The sequence below is a fragment of the Cnephaeus nilssonii genome, assembly GCF_951640355.1.
Source record: "Cnephaeus nilssonii genome assembly, chromosome: 8".
NCBI classification, from domain to species: Eukaryota; Metazoa; Chordata; class Mammalia; order Chiroptera; family Vespertilionidae; genus Cnephaeus; species Cnephaeus nilssonii.
The window spans coordinates 102051342-102065791 of record NC_137079.1 but is presented as its reverse complement, the minus strand read 5'-3'; the positions used below and the strand labels follow the sequence as shown (position 1 = coordinate 102065791).

The following is a 14450-nucleotide window of genomic DNA, read 5'->3' as shown; positions in this document are numbered from 1 at the left end:
CAGAGTTTTTAATATTAAGCTGAATGCTCTTTTAAATGATATATGTAAATTTGATTTATTTGGCAAAGTTACAGCTAAAATTCATGTCATTGAATTTCAGTAACGTGGACTGCCTCACACTCACATATTATTGATATTAGATAGTGAATCCAAATTACGAATGGAAGATGACATTGACTGTACAGTTAAGGCAGAAATTCCACATGAAGACCAGTGTCCTCGACTTTTTCAAATTGTAAAATCAAATATGGTACAAAATCCAAATAGTCCATGTATGAAAAATGGAAAATGTTCAAAGGGGTATCCAAAAGAATTTCAAAATGCGACCATTGGAAATATTGATGGATATCCCAAATACAAACGAAGATCTGGTAGCACGGTTTCTATTGGAAATAAAGTTGTCGATAACACTTAGATTATCCCTTATAACCCATATTTGTGCCTCAAATATACTTGTCATATAAACGTTGTAGTCTGTGCATCAATTAAGAGTGTCAAATATTTATTTAAATATGTCTATAAAGGGCACAATTGTGCAAATATTCAAATTTCTGAAAAAAATTATCAATCATGATGAAGTACAGGACTTCATTGATTCTAGGTATGTGAGTGCTCGTGAGGCTATTTGAAGACTTTTTGCAATGTGAATGCATGACCAATCTCATGCAATCACAAGATTAGCTATTCATTTGCCAAGTTATCAGAATTTGTATTTTCATACCGATGATTTTGCTGAAGTTATAGATAGGGTAAAAGGCATAACTCGACTTTGATGGCTTGTTTTTTATTGAATAGAGAAGATTCCAGCGCACATAAATTACTATTATTGGATTGGGAGATTCCACAACATTATGTGTTTAATAATTCTTTGTGGAGAAAACACCAAAAGGATGGGAATAAAGTATTAGGTAGACTGTTCACTTTAGAGAACCAGAACGATATTATCTTAGACTTTTGCTTCTGCATATAAAAGGTGTGATAACTTTTGCTCATCTGTGAACTGTAGGAGGTGTAATTTATGATACATTTCGTGAAGCTGCTAAACATAGAGGATTAATAATTCACAACACTATCTGGAAATATATGATTGACGATGCAATCATCCTTAATATGCCCAAACAACTACGGCAACTTTTTTGCATACATATATGTGTTTGGATGTCCTTCTGATGCAGACAAATTATGGGATGAGAATAAATCTTATTTTATTGAAGATTTTTGTTGGAAATTACACCAAAGAGAAGATGCCTGTGTGAACTGTGAAATGCATGCCCTTAACGAAATTCAAGAGGTATTCACATTGCATGGAATGAAATGTTCGCATTTCAAACTTCCAGGCTATCCTTTATTAACTAATACAACTACATGTGATGAATCGTACGAGCGACCACAGGCAGAGGTTTTGTTTTTTTAATTTTATTTAATTGCTTAAAGTATTACAAAGAGTAGTACACATGTTTCCTTTTCCCCCTATTGACCTTCCCCCGGTCTCCCCTACCCCCCAGTGTCTTGCGTCTATTGGTTATGCTTATATGCATGCATACAAGTCCTTTGATCACTTACCTCCCCTCATAACCCTCCCTAGCCTTCCCACTGTAGTTTGACAGTCTTTTAGATGCTGCTCTGCTTCTGTATCTATTTTTGTTCATCAGTTTATAATATTCTTTATAATCCTCAAATGAGTGAGATCATGTGGTATTTTTCTTTCACTGACTGGCTTATTTCACTTAGCATAAGGCTCTCCAGTTCCATCCATGCTGCTGCAAATGATAAGAATTCCTTTTTTATAGCAGCGTAGTATTCCATTGTGTAGATGTACCATAGTTTTTTAATCCACTCATCTGCTAATGGGCATTTAGGCTGTTTCCAAATCTTAGCTATTGTAAAGTTTGCTGCTATGAACATAGGGGTGCATATATCCTTTCTGATTGGTGTTTCTAGTTTCTTGGGGTATATGCCTAAAAGTGGGATTACTGGGTCAAATGGCAGTTCCATTTTTAGTTTTTTGAGGAAACTCCATACTGTTCTCCACAGTGGCTACACCAGTCTGCATTTCCACCAGCAGTGCAGGAGGGTTCCTTTTTCTCTGCATCGTCTCCAGCACTTGCCCTTTGTTGATTTGTTGATGACAGCCATTCAGACAGGTGTGAGATAGTACCTCATTGTTGTTTTGATTTGCATCTCTTGGATGATTAGTGACTTTGAGCATGTTTTCACATGTCTCTTGGCTTTCTGAATGTCCTCTTCAAAAAGTGTCTATTTAGGTCCTTTGCCCATTTTTTGATTGGGTTGTTTATCTTCCTTTTTTAAAGTTGTATGAGTTCCCTGTAAATGTTGGAGATTAAACCCTTATAGGAGATAACACTGGCAAATATGTTCTCCCATGCAGTGGCCTTTCTTGTTGTTTTGGTGATGGTTTCTTTTGCTGCACAGAAGCTTTTTATTTTGATGTAGTTCCATTTGTTTATTTTCTCTTTAGTTTCCATTTCCCTAGGAGCTGTATTGGTAAAGATATTGCTATGACAAATGTCTTCTATTTTGCTGCCTGTGGTTTCTTCTAAGATTTTTATGGTTTCCCATCTTATGTTTAAGTCCTTTATCCATTTTGAGTTTATTTTTGTGTATGGTGTAATTTGGTGGATAGTTTCATTTTTTTTTTTTGCAAGTATCTGTTCAGTTTTCCCAACACCATTTATGGAAGAGACTGTCTTGTCTGCATTGTATGCTCTTGCCTACTTTGTCAAATATTAATTGAGCACACTGGCTTGTGCAGATTTCTGGGTTCTCTGTTCTGTTCCACTGGTCTACATGTCTGTTCTGGTGCCAGTACCACGCAGTTTTGAGAACAGTGGCTTTGTAGTATAGCTTGATATCTGGTATTGGGATCTCTCCTACATTGTTCTTCTTTCTCAAGATTTCTGCAGCTATTCAGGGTCTTTTCTTATTCCAGATGAACTTTTGGAGAGTTTGTTGTAGGTCTTTGAAGTATGCCGTTGGTATTTTAATGGGGATTGCATTGAATTTACAGATTGCTTTGGGTAGTATGGACATTTTAATGATGTTGATTCTACCAATCCATGAACATGGTATATTCTTCCATCTGTTCATGTCTTCCTCTATCTCTTTTTTCAATGTCCTATAGTTTTCTGAGTACAGGTCTTTTATGTCCTTAGTTAAGTTTATTCTTAGGTATCTTAATTTTTTTTCGTGCAATGGTAGATGGGATTATTTTTTTTTACTTTCTCTTTCTGTGAGTTCATTATTAGTGTATAAAAAGGCCATAGATTTCTGGGTGTTAATTTTGTATCCTGCTACGTTGCCAAATTCACCTAGTAGGTCCAGTAGTTTTTTGATGGAGTCCTTGATGTTTTCTATGTATAGTATCATGTCATCTTGGACTTGTGTGAGTTTTTTTTTTCCTATATCAGGGAAGTTTTATGTCATTATTTCTTCACACAGGTTTTCTATTCCTTGCTCAGTTTCCTCTCCTTCTGGCACCTCTATTATGCGGATGTTGTTTTGTTTTGTGTTGTCCCAAAGTTCCCTTAGGCTCTCCTCCATTTTTTAAAGTTTTTTTTCTAGATGCTGCTCTGCTTGGGTATTTTTTCTTACCTTGTCTTCTAGCTCACTGATGCAGTCCTCAGCTTCTTCTAGTCTATTTTAGATGCTTTCTATTGAGTTCTTTATTGCAATGATGTCATTTTTTCTTTTCTTCTTGGTTTTTTCTTCATTTCCTCTTGGTTCTTACAGAAATTGTTGAATTTGTCTTCCATCCTTTTCAGTGACCTTATGACCATTGCTCTTAATTCTTTCTCTGTCATATTACTTGCCTCCATTTCATTTACTTTCTTTTCTGGTGATTCCTCCTTTTCTTTCATATGGGGGCTGTTTCTTTGTCTCCCCATGATCGCTCCTCTCAGGATTTCTGGTTACATAGCTCTCTCCTCTTCCATTGAATTAAAGGCAAAAAATACAGCACAACAAGACACAACACATAGGGCACCAAACACAAATGTATTCACAGTAGTAATACCCCTAAATAATGGTGACCACCTGAGAAAAGAGAATTAGGTAATAGTGAAGAGTGAAAAAATGATATTGAGAAAAGGAAAAAATGTAAGAGAGAAAAGAAAGAGAAAAAAAAAGGAAGGGGAAATATGTATATGGGGAGAAAACTCCAACAAAATAACAACTAATCCAAAAAATGCAAACAACAAACACCCAGAGATGAATGCAAACTATACAGAACAACTAATCCAAAAAATGCAAACAACAAACCTTCAAACTTCAAACACCCAGATGAATCTGAGGAGGCAGAGCTTATTTCCAGGAGGTAAGGTCAAGAAATTGAATGAATGGGGAAATAGTCACAATTCAATATAGGGGAGGCATAAAGAGAATGGGTGTATAAGAAGAAAAGTAAAACACTAAATACAAAAAAAGAAAAATATATAGGTATTGAAATTTATATATATATATATATATATATATATATATATATATATATACATATATACACATATATTGAAATTTATATATATATACACATATATAAATATAATTTTCCTCCTTATTTAATCTATTTATCTGTGTATTTGTTTACTATTGGAAAAGGAGGATAGAGAGTAGATAGGCCTGATTTGGTGATTGGAATTAATTAAACTATTAGTAGAAGAAGAGAACAAGCAAGGAGAGGAACAACAGAAGCAAAAAAACCCACAAAACAAAGCAAGAAAAAACAAACAAAAAAACTAACAAATAAACAACAACAAGATAGAAAGAAAGAAAAAGGCAAAAACAGAAAAAGAATTTGGATAGGGAAGAAAGTGAAGAGAGAAATGTGTATGGGTTTGGAGCAGGAAGAGAAGATTAGATGTATTAGTATGATCAACTTTTAACAGGGAGTAAAAAGAAAGGGTAGAGAAAAACTAAAGCAGGAACAGGGTAAGAGAACCCGGACAAAACAGGGGAAAAAGTGATGAAGAGAGTATTGGCATAAAGGAAAAATTCAGATAGAGTAAAATAATGCTAAAGGGAAAATCAAAATAGAATGTATAACACGAATCCCAAAATAAAGTAAAACAAAGAAAAAATGACATAAAATAAAACTTTAAAAAAAGGGTAAAGTAATAGTATTAATACTAATATTTAAAAATAAAAATATAATAAAAAATAAGGTAAAATCAAGTGAGAGAAAAAAAATTAGTTTCTTAAATAAAACATAAAAAATAAAAGTGTGAAGTAGTGAAGGTCGTTCACTTCCTCCACTGTTCTGCTTGGCAGGTAGTCAGCACAAGATCCCTGGTGTCGTAAGACACAACCATATTTTCAAGCAGGAGGGATCTCTCTGCTCTCTTTGGTTCTCAGTCGGTTTTTAGTTGAATTTACACACGAGTCAATTTCTGCCACAGCCCCTGTGTGGCAGTGCTTCTGTCTTAATATCCTGGGCTAAAAGGCCTCTCCACTCTGGCTCTGTGTGCAATTCTGTGCAGGACTCTGTGCAGTCAGTACAGTACTCCAGGCTGCCTTTCTGGGTCCAATCCAGCTGTGGGTAAATATCTAGAATCCCCTTCTGCCAGCAGCCTTGTGGACCCCCTTCCACATTTGAGGGCTACACTGATCCCAACAGCTGCAAATTTTGTGGGAGGCAGTCTTTCTCTGAGGCTCTAGTTCCCACTGCGCTAGTTCCCTCTAGCCTGGATCCCAAATCTCACCTTTCTTTAGGCAATGCCAGCTGTGTTTAATTCACCAGTTGTGGGTGGGTGCTCTTTGATTCAGCTGTTCCTTCTGCTCTGTGAGAAGGTGCAGGGCCCATCCATGAATTCATACATTTGTCTACCCCTGAGCAGACCTCCCAGGCGCCCATGGTTGGGGAGGTTGGATTTCCCTTGGTTTGGATTCGCAGCTGAGGTAACCGGTCCCTGGGCTTTGTGGTTGTAAGGTCCCAGGTGGCATCCGAGATCTCCCCGGTTGAATGTAAGGCTGGGGTTCAGATCACAGTCAGTCTCCGATCAAAGCCGTCTCCCCTTCAAGATGTCGCAGCCCCTGTGGCAGAGCTGGCTGCTCTGGGAGAGATTTCAGCCACAGTAGAGGCTACCTGGTCATGGGGGAGGGGGACAGTCTGCCAGTCCCCCACAGTCCCTTGGAGTATAGCTGTCCCTCACTCACAAATACTGACACTCCCTGCACGTCCACACACTCTTTTTTCGTTCTCTCACTCTCACACTATCTAGCAGCCTGCAGTTCCATAGGCAGGCATCTTGAATCTCTCAAGGCAGATGTTTTGATAAATTCTCTTAACAATGAACAGTTGGCAGTGTTTCAGACTATAACTTCCACCATGGAAGATCAAAGTGTACACCCCAAATGCTTTTTCTTGGATGGTCCAGGTGGTAATGGAAAAACAACTTTATAAAGTTTTAATATATTATATTAGAGGTCATGGTGGTACTGTTTTACCCATAGAATATACAGGAATTACTGAAAATTTACTTCTCAGTGGAAGAATCTTTCATTCCCAATATAAATGACCAATTCCATTAAATGAAACCTCAATTTCTAGACTTGCTATAAAGAGTGAAGTTGCTAAAACCATTAAAAAGGCCCAACTTCTCATTATTGATGAATGCACCATGGCATCCAGTCATGCTATAAATGCCATAGACAGATTACTAAGAGAAATTATGAATTTGAATGTTGCATTTGGTGGGAAAGTTCTCCTTCTCGGAGGGGATTTTTGACAATGTCTCAGTATTGTGCTGCATGCTATGCGATCAGCCATAGTACAAACGAGTTTAAAGTACTGTAGTGTTTGGAAATGTTTCAGAAAGTTGTCTCTTAAAACAAATATGAGATCAGAAGATTCTGCTTATAGTGAATGGTTAGTAAAACTTGTAGATGGCAAACTTGATAGCAGTTTTTATTTAGGAATGGATATTATTGAAATCCCCCGTGAAATGATTTGTAATGGATCTATAATTGAAGCTACCTTTGGAAATAGTATATCTATAGATAATATTAAAAATATATCTAAACGTGCAATTCTTTGTCCTAAAAATGAGCATGTTCATAAATTAAATGAAGAAATTTGGGATATACTCGATGGAGATTTTCATAACTATTTGAGTGATGAATCCATCGATTCAACGGATGATGCAGAAAAGGAAAATTTTCCCATGAAATTTTTTAATAGTATTATACCTTTGGGAATACCATCTCATAAATTAAAATTGAAAGTAGGTGCAATCAGCATGCTATTGAGAAATCTTAATAGTAAAGGGGTCTTTGTAATGGTACTAGATTTACTATCAAAAGATTGCGACCTAACACTATTGAAGCTGAAGTATTACCAGGATCTTCAGAAGGAAAGGTTGTTCTGATCCCAAGAATTGATTTGTCCCCATCTAACACTGGCTTTCCATTTAAATTAATTTGATGACAGTTTCCCGTGGTGCCATAATTTGCGATGACTATTAATAAATCACAAGGACAAACTCTAGACAGAGTAGGAATATTCCTACCTGAACCCGTTTTTGCACATGGTCAGTTATATGTTGCTTTCTCTCAAGTTCGAAGAGTGTGTGATGTTAAAGTTAAAGTTGTAAATACTTCATCACAAGAGAAATTAGTCAAGCACTCTGAAAGTGTTTTTACTCTTAATGTGTTATACAGGGAGATATTAGAATAAGTTTAATCACTTTATCAGTCATTGTTTGTATCAATGTTGTTGTTTTTTTTAATGAATCTTTATTGTTCAGATTACAATTGTTTCTCCTTTTTCCCCCCATATCTCCCCACCACCCAGTTCCCACCCCCCCTCTGCCCTTACCTCCCCCCCGCTGTCCTTATCCATAGGTATATGATTTTTGTCCAGTCTCTTCCCATACTCCCCACACAGACACCCCTTTCCCCCTCAGAATTATCAATCCACTCCCATTCTATGCCTCTGATTCTATTAAGTTCACCAGTTTATTCTGTTCCTCAGATTTTTAATTCACTTGACTTTTAGATTCACTTGTTGATAGATATGTATTTGTTGTTCATAATTTTTATCTTTCTTCTTCTTTTTCCTCTTTTTAAAGAATACCTTTCAGCATTTCATATAATACTGGTTTGGTGGTGATGAACTCCTTTAGCTTTTTCTTATCTGTGAAGCTCTTTATCTGACCTTCAATTCTGAATGATAGCTTTGCTGGGTAGAGTAGTCTTGGTTGTAGGTTGTTGCTATTCATCACTTTGAATATTTCTTGCCACTCCCGTCTGGCCTGCATGGTTTCTGTTGAGAAATTAGCTGATAATCGTATGGGAGCTCCCTTGTAGGTAACTAACTGTTTTTCTCTTGCTGCTTGTAAGATTCTCTCTTTGTCTTTTGCCCTTGGCATTTTAATTATGATGTGTCTTGGTGTGGTCCTCTTTGGATTCCTTTTGTTTGGGGTTCTGTGCGCTTCCTGGACTTGTAAGTCTATTTCTTTCATCAGGTGGGGGAAGTTTTCGTTCATTATTTCTTCAAATAGGTTTTCAGCATCTTGCTCTCTCTCTTCTTCTGGTACCCCCATAATTCTGATGTTGGTTCGCTTGAAGTTGTCCCAGAGGCTTCTTACACTATCTTCAACTTTCTGAATTCTTTTCTCTTCATGCTTCTCTGGAGGAGTGTCCTTGGCCTCTTTGTATTCCAAATCTTTGAGTTGATTCTTGCGATCCTCTAGTCTGCTGTTGGGTCTCTGTATAATATTTTTTATCTCAGTCAGTGTATGTTTAATTTCTAGTTGGTCCTTTTTCATATCCTCTAGGGTCTCATTGAATTTATCGGCCTTTTCCATGAAATTCTTGAAAAACCTTATAACCGTGGTTTTGAACTCTATGTCCAGTTGCTTGTTTTCCTCCATTTCTTTGGTTTGTGATCTGTTTCCTTGCCTTCTCATTTTCTCTGCTTCCCTGAATTGGTAGGGTAGTTTTGTGTACTAGAAGTCCTATTGGTTCAATGGGTCAGCCTCCCAGTTACTTGAGGTGGACACTCTTGGTGTACCCTTGTGAACTGTGTGTCCCCCAGCAGGAGCTACAGCAAGAACTAGTTTTCTCCTCCTTTGCTTGGGCTTTGGCAGTTTTGGAGCAGTCTGACTGGAGCTGCAGTTAATTTGGTTGAGCTGCCACAGAACAGGCCATTTATATGCAAAAGCCGCTGTGTGGAGCCTGGGCGGGTTTGTAGAATGTGCGGGGCGGGGTCTCAGGGCTGGGCGGGGTCTCAGGGCGTCACTAGGCTAGGGCGTGGCCAACGGCGATGGCTGGCGTCAGCCGTCTCTGCCTTTCCACGTTTCCAAGTCCCTGCGCCCCGCGCTCCAGCGCTGTAAAACAATGATTGCTGGGCGCACCTCTGCAAAAAAGTCACTGTCACTTTCCGACCCGATGGCCGAGAGTCCAGCTTCTCCCCGCAGGAGTCTGGGTCCCCCGCGTGTCCCCAGAAACTGGATTTCAGAGTGATCGGGAGCTTGTCTCCCTTTGGGTTGAAGAAAAGCCGCGCACCCAGTCGCCCGCCGCCAGCCCGCTTCGCGCGCCTCCGTACCTCAGCTTTTCAGCGTTTGTGCTCCTTTCTCTCCTTAGTTGTAAATCTACCACTCAGCCAGCTTTCCCATGGTTCTGGGTGGTAGAAGTTTTGTCTTTTAGTTGTATTTTTGAAATTGTTGTGTGAGGCAGCAGATTAGTTGTTTAACTATGCCGCCATCTTGGTTCCTCCTCCTCAATGTTGTTTTTATATCATGTTTTTTGTTGTTTTTATATCATGTTTTTGTTGTCTTTTTATTGTATCTTTGTTGTTGTTATATTATGTCGTTATTGTTTATTTATTAATAAATTTATATATTATTTTCATATACATTTTACTAATTTTCTTTAATCTCTGACACTTCTATTATAGAGAAAGGGCGAATAGTGATATTAAAATATTATTTCTAATTAATTCTCTTTTCATGTGCACGAATTCATACACCGGGCCACTAGTGTCAATATAAATGTCACAAGAAGACCATAAGTCAGGATCTCAATATTTTGCAAATAACCATTCTTAGCTATTGACTGACTTATACATATAGGGTAATTTATGTATCTTAGCTATTTTTTTATTTTTTTTTTTGGTGAGAATTCTGACAAGAGTTTTTAAGAAACGCTGTTCAAAATAACTACCTGTTTAGACAGAGTGATCTTGAAAGACAATGAATGTCTAAATGCAGAAAAAAACCTTTTAGTTGATTGACTTTCTCAATAGTACAATGCGGATTTTCTATTTTTTAAGGGTTTGAAGAGGCTTTAGAAATTAACTATGTTTCTATTGGACCTGAACTATGTACAGCATTTTTTATTCTCAGCCTCTATCTTCTTAAGTAGAGTTTAATTATATTTTCTAATCCAACATTCATGGATTTAGTTGAGTAATCTCTTTTGGCATGTATTTAGATCAATTTATTTTTTACAAAGTTAAGTCATTTTCATGGAAGTATTTAGTGTATTATTTATCTAGAAAGCATTTTTATCAAGTTAAAATAACATAGCACACAGTTTTCTCCTTTTTACTCTTACCATAAAATTGCTCCGAGGAATCGTGCTATAGTACAAAATCTGCTTTTTCAAATATGATTTTCTTAAAAAAAAAACACAAACAACTTTGACAGGACATACTCCATACAGGATAGTGAGTTAACTGGACTTTTAAAACACAAATTGATATAATACTTAGGGCAAGAGAAACAAAGGAAAAAATAAACAAATGGGACAACATCAAAATTAAAAGCTTCTGCACAGCAAAAGAAATCAGCATCAAAATGAAAAGTGAACCCAATGAATGGGAGAACATATTTGCCAATGATGCATTTAATAAGGGATTAATTTCCAGAAATATAAAATACTCATACAATGCAACTAAAGTAAGGCAAAGCATCCCATTAAAAAATGGGCAGAAGACCTAAATAGATACTTCTCCAAAAAGCACATACAAGAAACATATGAAAAAATGCTCAATGTCACTAATCATCAGAGAGATACAAATTAAAACAACAACGAGGTACCACCTCACACTTGTCAGAATGGCTACCATCAACAAATCAACAAACAAGTACTGGTGAGGATGTGGAGAAAAAGGAATCCCAATATACTGCTGGTGGGAATGCAGACTGGTGCAGCCACTATGGAAAACAGTATGGAGTTTCCTCAATGGAACTGATATTTGACCCTGTGATCCTACTTCTAGGAATATATTCTAAGAAGCCTGAAACACCAATCAGAAAGATAGCACTATTTACAATAACTAAGATCTGGAAACAGCCCAAGTGTCCATCCATAGGTGAGTGGATAAAAAAGCTGTGGTACATTTACACAGTGGAACACTGTGCAGCTATAAAAAAAGAAGGCTTTCCCCTAACTGCCATATTCTAGTGAAGAACTGGGAGGGCTCCTAGATCATTATGAGACTATATAAATAGTTATAAATATTATAGATTAACTAGTGGCCCAGTGCACGAAAGTCATGCACATTAAAAGGGAATTAATTAGAGAAATATTTTAATACTAGAGGCCCGGTGCACGAATTTTTGCACAGGTGGGGTCCCTCGGGGTGGCCTGCAGAGATTGGGCCCCAGCTCATGCCCCCAGCCTTGCAACTCCAGCTTGCGCTCCCAGCCTCGCAGCCCTGCCTGGCACCCTGCCTTGGCCTGGCGCCGCCCCCTCACCTGCTCCACCATCCTGCCTGCAGGGCGATTGATCGGGACCAGGCCTCCCCCCCCACCACACACACCTGGCTTCCTCAGTGCCTGGGAGGCAGAGGGCAACCCTGCCCCCCTTGCCACCACCATCTGTGGGGTGATCGATCGGGGTGATCGGACCCCTGTTCACACCCGCCTTCACCTGGCACTGCCCACTGACCTGCTCCACCATCCCACCGTAGTCCACTCTCGTCGGGGACCATCAGGGCCAGCAGCGCCTCTACTGCCGCCTGTTGCCAGCGCCGCATTGCTGACACCCACCATGTTCCGTACCACCCCCTGGTGGTCAGCACATGTCATAGTGAGTGGTCAAATTCCCGGGTTCCTGGTTGAATGACCACCCGAGGGGACAATTTGCATATTAGGCTTTTATTATATAGGATTGCTATTTACGTCCCCTGGCTTGGCGCTGGGTGGGGAGGCAGCCTCATGCCCCTGGCCAAGCACCGGGCTGGGAGGCAGCCTCACATTCCAGGCTGGTGCAAGTCCTCACCCACCGACGCTGCAAGTCCCCCCAGCCCCCCCCCACCTGCCTCGCACACAGCCTTCTGCTGTTCGGTCCTTATGGTGTCATGGTGTGATGACCATTTGCATATTAGCCTTTTATTATTATGATGATATCTGGCCCAACTTTTTGATTATTATGTGTGATAAAGTCCTGGAAATGTAATCACCCAGCCCAGGAGCCCCTGGTGGGGAGGATGAGGGTCAGACCCGGGTTTGGTGAGGGATGCAGGAGGGGAGTGGTCTAGCTGGGAAGGCCCATGGGGAGTGGTCTAGCTGGTCAGACCCGGGTTTGGTGAGGGATGCAGGAGGGGAGTGGTCTAGCGGGCAGCTCCCCAGATTCAGTTGCCCAGCACTCACCACCAGTGCCAGGGCCACGACATTGTCCAGGCCCCACAACAGCCAGATAGACCTGCAGCTTCAGCTCCGGCCATGCTGCAGGGCCTGCGGGAGATCGTGTGGCCCCCAAGCCTGTACCTCCTCACATCTGAGCTGGGTGCACTCCCCTCTTCAGGGAAAGTGCCTGAGCGGCCCCTCTAGGTGATGTCACCTGGTGACACCATCAGTGGGGCGCACCACACAGCCTGATGCTGTACGGGCTGGGGGAGACTTTATGGGAGGAGGTCCTCTGTCCCCTAACCCCACCACTGCAGGCCCGGAGCCCTCATCCCTGCTCACGTGGTCGTCTGTAACAGGCACCCAGAGGCTGGGGTTGGGGCAGGGGGTTCCCACGGCATCGGAAACTGCTCATCCCAAGGGTCCCACAGTCTCAGTGTTGCCACATGACTGCATGGCCCCAGTGTTATGCCACTACTTTCTGATGCCAGTTTTGCATCTTAAACTCTTAAATTAACCACAAGGACGGCTTTCCTCTTCGCCCTCCCAGGACTCACAGTTCTGTTGCATACACTCCTTTTAAGGGCAGTTTCTAGTTCTTGGCCATGTGGGGTGTTGCTGACTTTTCATTCTAGGTTTGCACGTGGGGCATCCTGAATTCTGTGAGGATGGTGACTGTCTGTTTTACAGCAAGCCTGTGAGCGAATAAATATGATCCCCATTTTACATCTACTCTCAGACTGTAGTAACATTTCCCCAAGTGGGACTGGATCCTATAAACCAATTCCCATGCTCCACTATATTGAATAAGAATGAGAATCTGAGCTCACCTTTCACATGAAGAGCCAATGAGGCAGCCTCACATCACTGCCTGGGCGCCTGGCTGGGAGGCAGCCTCATGTTCCGATGGCGCAAGTCCCTGCCCCCTTCCCCACCCACCAGCTCCTGCTGTGTGCGCAGCCTGTTGAAGAGTCGTTACTGTGATGGAGTAATGACAATTTGCATATTACCTCTTTATATATATATATATAGATAATAAATATTACACATTTTATTTAATAATTTATTGACTTGATGTTATACCTTTTAAATATTTAGACCTGTGGTGTTGACAGAATCTCCTTGACCAGACTTTTTCTTGACTAAGCCTTAACCTTTGGCCCCAGTCCTTGCTGGGCCTGCCAGTTTTAGCAAAAATCTTGGTAAGTCAGTTTATGGAGAATCTCCCATCCTGGTCTGCCATCAGCAAAAATTAGGTTGAGTTGGTTTAGCAAGAATACACCTACCCTTGATATCTTTCTCCTTTTAGTAATTTTCCATCCACTGATCTCTTCACCCTGGTCTTTGGTTATAAATTCCTACTTATCCTACTTAAATTGAGAATCAAATTCAGTTCCATAATGAAATCTGTTTCCCCCAATTGCAATAGTTTCTGAATAAAATCCATTTTTACCACTTGGATTTTATTTTGGATCTCTGCCAATATAAGAGACTTCATTTGTATAACTCCCCAGGCTCCACAAATATTATGGGTGGGCCTTTTAATTAAGCATTTATTATTTGCTAGTCACAATGCCAAATGCAATTTATCATTTGATCTACCCAATAGCCAATTGGTAGGTCCTATTGCTGACTTCAGTTTACAAAATAAAACTGGGGCACAGAGAGGTTAAGTAACTCTGTCAAAGGTTCTCCCAGCTCAACAGTCAGAGCTGGGTCTGAGATGGAGCTCTGGCCTCAGAGACTGAGCTCAGAATGGCAGTCATGATTCTCATTCATTTAGAATGAAATAAAATTAGACTCTTTAACCACAGATAGTAAGGTTTTCTGGAAATAATAATCATCTGGGAATCTGCAACAAAT

At 40.0% G+C, this 14450-nt stretch overlaps 1 pseudogene across 1 annotated transcript in view; it reads right to left on the bottom strand.

Annotated features, from left to right (window-relative positions):
• LOC307104088 overlaps positions 1–11995 on the bottom strand; it is a 60082-nt pseudogene extending 48087 nt beyond the window's left edge. Inside the window, exon 1 of the transcript in view lies at positions 11908–11995. The product of the transcript in view is annotated as an uncharacterized misc_RNA (transcript). The remainder of the gene's footprint in view (positions 1–11907) is intronic.
• Between the last annotated feature and the right edge of the window lie 2455 nt (positions 11996–14450).